A 6000-nucleotide genomic window follows, 5' to 3' on the forward strand; every position below is an offset into this window, starting at 1 on the left:
CCCCACAGCCTTCTCACTCAGCCCATGAGGCAGAGTGACCTATTAGTGAGCACAATTGGGAAAAGGAGAAGCCTTGCTTGGCAGCATTCCACACACAACCCCAACTAGTTCTGGGACCTGTCTGCTGATGTCTACACTCCTGCCTGCTGTCTTCCGGGCTAGTACCTGGTACCTGGAGTGGGGGCTTGTTGTGAAACCACCATTTCCTAAGCTTCTGGTAAGTCTATGTCACAATTGAATAAGCCCTCTAAGATGCAGGTCTAAAGCTGGGTACTCTATGGTGGTAGCCCATGGATATTCCTCTACATCTGCCAGACTCGGTCTGTCTCTGTATTTCAGTCACACTCATGAACACAGACCAGCCCTCTACACTCAGCACCATTAGCCATGGACATATCCACTATCACCATCACATTTCCAGTAGACAAACCCCAAGACCAAGAGAGACTGGAAAGTCCTAGGCCCTAGGTCAGATTTCCCAAGACATGATTTCCCAAGACATGTGCCATGCTCCCTACCTACTCTTGCTTATGACTAAGGTCAGCCAACTTAGAAACATGGTAACAACCTAGAAAGAAGCCAGAAAAGAGTCTCCAGGGCAAAAGTCAGAAATACAACATAAGTCCAGTTGTCCTGTATAGTTGTCCTGTATACTCTGTGAGTAATCAGACCTACATCTCCCCTTGCCCGGAGCTAAGATTGTTAGTAACAAGGCCAAGTGTGGAAGGGACAGGAAGCCATTACAGGAAACCCAGAAGCTTTAGACTTCTGTCAGCCATCTGGAGCACGTCTTTCCATTGTTTTCTTCCTCAGACAGAAGCCATTGAGTACCTGGAGATGGCTCTGAGGATGCCAATCAGGAAAGCCCAGCAGCTAGGACAATCGTGGGTCTCCAAGACTCACCCTACCCCATATCATTACCGTGTGTTGTCCGCAAGGGTAAAGAGCTGGGTACTGCCTTAGATCATCCCTGGGTATTACCTTAGATCACCCCTTATCTAGCACCACCTCTAACGGTGCAGATAGAAAGGAGGCCTCACCCACTAACCTCAACTCCAGTGACTCTTGGCTATCTAAAGTCCTGCAAAGAAGGACCTAAAAATAGTCTTGTCTGTGACAGAAATCCAATAATGGGATGTCAGGCTCCCTGTCAGCTTCCATTGTACGAGTAGAAGGAGCTTATCAAGCCTGCATTGTGCTCGATACACGGACATCTTTAATAACATTTTTAATAACCTTCACAATAACAAACACTTTTACTGTTTAAATTTGACTTGAGCCACAAAGTCCTCAAACTACTCAGACATGATGGCTGTCATTAATCTTCACAGGAAGCTGGCTCCTGGCTCCTATCTCAGGAAGTCAAATGGAGCTGGGCAGCCATGTCCTATCAAGGAGATGACACAGGTTGGGAGAATCCTCATAAACAACCCAGCCTAAGCACCAAGAAACCTTACAAAGAGGATAAGGTGCATGGCTCCCATTGCCTACTACAAACTGGGGACCTTTGCCTACTACTTGTCTCCAAATGCAGATGCTCTTGTATCACAGTAGTCTTAGGGCTTACATATTGCCCTATTGCATATTACATAATGACTCAGAGCCTTCACAGAGCTGGCACAGGATAGGCAAGAAAGAAAAGAGAGGAAACGCCAGCTCACTCAGGATATTAGCACCTCTGCTTCACACCCGAGACCTGCTCTGAAAAGTACTCAGTCTCTATGAAAACACCATCCCAAGACAAGCTTGGTGGCACAGGCTTTGAATCCAAGATGGGAGGCTGATGCAGGTGGATGGCAAGCGGAGGATCTGCTTGGGCTACAGAGTCAGGCAAGGCCAGATTGGGTGAAGCCCTATCTCAAAGACAAGTAAAGCAGGGTGCTGGGGTTAAAGTTGAGGGTTAAAGTTGAGGGGTAGAGTGCTTACCTAGCATGAATGAGGCCCTGGGTTCAAGTCTAGTATTGAAAAAAATGAAAGAAAAGAATCAGGAATAGATTTCCTGTCTCATCTTAAATGGAAAACTTCAGTCTATCCCTTATCAATCCAAGTGTGTGAGTTTTCAAAGTACAATGTAATTTGCATGTAAGCACAAAAGGCCAGAGGGTTACACTTTAAATGGAAGTGCTTGAACCATTCCACCCTCAGAAGGAAACACTGGAGTTGAGGGTGTTTTGGATTTGTGACAACATGACAGCCTTTCCATCAGCTCTACCTCAGCCCCACAACAACCCCTTGGCAATATGTATTTAATGGGACTTTTTCAAACTAATGACCCCACTTGGTTCTGACATGTCACTACTTTGATTTTTGAATGTAATTTGAGGCTTGCTTGACATCTTCTTGTTAAAAATAATGTGTTCGGTTCTGTCATTGTAAATAGAATCCCCTATGTAAACAAGAGTAGAAAATGTACTGTTGGCTACAAATAGAGTTGAGCGGTTTGAAATTGCCTGTGCTCCTCGGATTTTGACTGTAGAAGTGGCAATTTCACATGGCTTAACCTAACAGAGCAATTCACCGTCAGGCGCTCCAGGAACTTCCTAGAACACTGAGCTAAGTTGAGATTTCCCCAGTGGGCTTAGGAAGCCTCACAGATCAGCCTGTAGCAGTTTAGTCTATTTCTTGGGATTGTTGTAGCTGCTGGATTTTTGCCTGAAATTCTCTCTGCCCTGTGTTCATCTCTTTCCTTCCCATCCCTTCATCTTAGCTCACAGAACCACTGGGAAGAGCTTCCCACCTTCACTTCACGTTGAAACCTATGATTTTTAAGCCAGTCTGGGCTTTTTCCTCTGGTTTTCTTTCCCAGTCTGAAACCATCTACAGATCCAGTAATTTTTTTGGTGGTATTTCTGTTCCCCACAACACATACAGACCCCTACTAAGTTGCTTTTGTGATGGATATTGGCTAGTCTAACTGCAGTTTTTAAAATCACCTGGGAGATGAGGAGGTGCACTGTGGGGGTGTCCATGAGGGCATTACCATGGAAGATTAACTGAGGAGAGGGGACATGCCACCAGAATATAGATGGTACCATTCTGAGGCCTGGGTACCAGTTGGAATAAAAGTGGAAAGGAAAGTTGGTCAAGGTCCAACTACAGTGGGCCCCTTTCTACACTTTCTTTCTCTCTCTCTTTCCACACACACACACACACACACACACACACACACAATTTGATTAATCCATTTCGTACTGTATGCATATGCTCTTAAGGATTGCCACTAGGTATTGTATAAACAGTTAGGGGCTCATCCCTCTGGAAGACCAGTTCCTTCCCTCCTAGCTGTCACCAACTGCCTATAGCTCTTCATCCAGGAGTGGGGCCTTTGAGAGCTCCTCTGTCCACACTGGCATGCTAACCAGTGTTGTCAGTAGTCAGGTAAAAGCCAGAGGACCAGGACACATGCTTCAAGACTGTGTCTTTTACAAATGACAGGGAAGCATCCTGTGAACTCTCAACAATGTGGCTGGCTAAAGGGTTGCTTTCAGATTACTGCAAGTTTGTTAGTAATAAAACGTTTCCTTACTGAAACTTGTTCTGATTTTCTGTTCCTCCTGTATAAACTTTAGTGGTTTATACATTTCTATAAATCTACCTAGTTTGTTTCTATGCTTCACATTATGCCCTTATGGTCCTGCCATTTCAGGCTACAATGCTTCTTGGCTCCTTTCAGGAACTGGAACACCATTCACTCTTCTTCTGCCCAGTCTCTACCTGATAGCTGATAATTTTATGAATCCTTCAAAGAACCAATTTTCAGTTCTACCCATTTTTTAAATTAATTGTACATTTTCTACTTGGTTAATTTCTGTTCTAACCTTAATGTGGGAAGATTTCCCGGATTCCTTTGTCATTTATTTCTCCTCTAACTACTTAGAACTATCTTCATACACATTATGAATTTCAAATATTTCCTATGTTCATCTTTGTCATTAGAGAATAAACATGAGTTAAATCATTTCAAATTACTTTTGTCTTATGGTCAAATGTTTCTATTCTTGAGAGAGTTTCATGCACCTCTCATTTTCTGATTTGAGGTGTAATTACATTCTTTTCTTCCCTTATTTATGTAAAAGCAGAGGGGAACATCGTCAATAATATAAACATATCTAAAGGAAACTCATATCTCATCGTATGCTTTGTGATGAGAGACAGAATGCTTTCCTCCTAAAATGTTTACTTTCAACATTATTCAACAGCCTATTAGAAGTCAGCCACTGCAGTAAATCAAGAAAAATGGCATAAAGATTAGAAATAGATAAAATGGTTGCTGTTTTCAGGCAGCATGATTATTAATGTGAATAAGCATGCAATAAATATTATATGCATAGCTTTTCTAAATTCACCCATCTCAGAGATATTTACTTATTTATTTGGATTCTAATATAAACAGTCATGTCATCTGAAAATAGACACCACACACACACACACACACACATACACACTCCCCTTTCCCTTGAATGTGACAGCATGGCTGCAGTACACATGCTCACTACATAAAAAAAAAATCAATAAAAAAAAATCAATCATGTTTCTAACAACAAAATGTGGGTTTTCAAAAGAAAACATACCAGAGTGACAGTAATACTAGACAGGAATGTAACTAAAACTTCTATGCAATCTCTGCAGAAAATAAGCAATGTGTGACAGAATTCTAAGAACACATAAGCACATGGAGCCTGGGCCATGTGCAGGAATTAGAATAGTCAACAAAGATAAGGATTATCTCCAAAGTGAGTTACATAATTGCTATCAAAATTCAAAAGCTTTTGTTATGGATTTATCAGAAAATCATGTGAAGACAGGAGGATTCCAAGGATGTTGGAGAAGGTGCTACATGACAGAGAGCTCCTGGGTGGATCCCAGAGGTGACATGGGATTCAAGCCCTGGAAGTTCATAGATATTTGCAAGCTTCTTGATTAAAAAATAAAACTTAACACACGTTGCTCAGTTTTCATTCCATCTCAGTGTTTGGGGTTGAGTGTTCTTAAAGGATGACCTCCCTCCTCCATCTCGACCTCAGAACCCCCTGGGGACCTGTTAAAAAACACCAAACATCAGGTCTTATTCCAGACCTGAAGAGCTAAAAGCCCTGGCCTGGGGCCCTGCAACTGTGGTTCCCAAGTCCTTCAGTGTTAACCAAGCTCCACCTGACCCAGCTTAAGGGGCAACACGGCTTATTTCAGTTCATAAAACTTTACATAGTTCAATCTATAGCCACTTGGTCCAATGTTTCTGAACAATGTGTCATAGTAATGGGAGTAAGTGGCAGAGGACAGAGATATTTTAAAAGTAAGTTAAAAGCATAGCATCATTGGTTAATTTTAACAGACATCCAAAGAAGACTTAAAAATTCAAAACTTAAATCAGAATCTAGCGATGTAAAAAAATACACCTCTTAGCTACATAGGGCCTCTTAGCTACATAGGGCTGATGTTAAGAATGCAAAGAGGTTCTAAGACCGGAGCAGCCAGCAGGGAGGCACGGGCCCCACTAGTCCCAAGGGAGTTGCAGGGTGGCAGGGACAGGATCCTCTCAGCTTCCGAGTGACAGAGGTGGATCAGCGTCCTTCTCTGCCCCTTCCCTGCAAGTGGAGGGCCTACCTCCAGGGAGCACCTTAACCCAGAGACTCGGGTGAGAGGCACCATTTTCTCTCTGGTGAGTTTCTAAGACCAGAGCAGCCAGCCAGGAGGCACAAGCCCCACAAGTCACAGGGGACTGGAAGGGTGGCAGGGACAGAACAAGCTCTAGTCAGAGACACTAAGAACATCTAACACCAAAAAGCAAGAGATGGCAAAAGGCAAACGTAAGAATCCTACCAACAGAAATCAAGACTACTTGGCTTTATCAGAACCTAGTACTCCCACTATAGCAAGTCCTGGATATCCCAAAACACCAGAAAAGCAAGAATTGGATCTTAAATCATATCTCCAATGCTGATAGAGGAAATTAAGAAGGACATGAATAACTCCCTTAAAGAAATACAGGAGAATACAGGT

The 6000-nt window shown here is 42.9% G+C and overlaps 1 protein-coding gene and 1 long non-coding RNA gene across 4 annotated transcripts in view; one reads left to right on the top strand and one right to left on the bottom strand.

The window, feature by feature from the left end:
* Positions 1-6000, bottom strand: part of Stk32b (serine/threonine kinase 32B) — a 244600-nt gene that overhangs the window by 79366 nt on the left and 159234 nt on the right. The window lies entirely within an intron of this gene.
* The window catches only part of LOC116070497, a 28947-nt gene that overhangs the window by 5792 nt on the left and 17155 nt on the right, over positions 1-6000 (top strand). The window lies entirely within an intron of this gene.

Source organism: Mastomys coucha, unplaced genomic scaffold (assembly GCF_008632895.1).
Source record: "Mastomys coucha isolate ucsf_1 unplaced genomic scaffold, UCSF_Mcou_1 pScaffold22, whole genome shotgun sequence".
Taxonomy (NCBI): domain Eukaryota; kingdom Metazoa; phylum Chordata; class Mammalia; order Rodentia; family Muridae; genus Mastomys; species Mastomys coucha.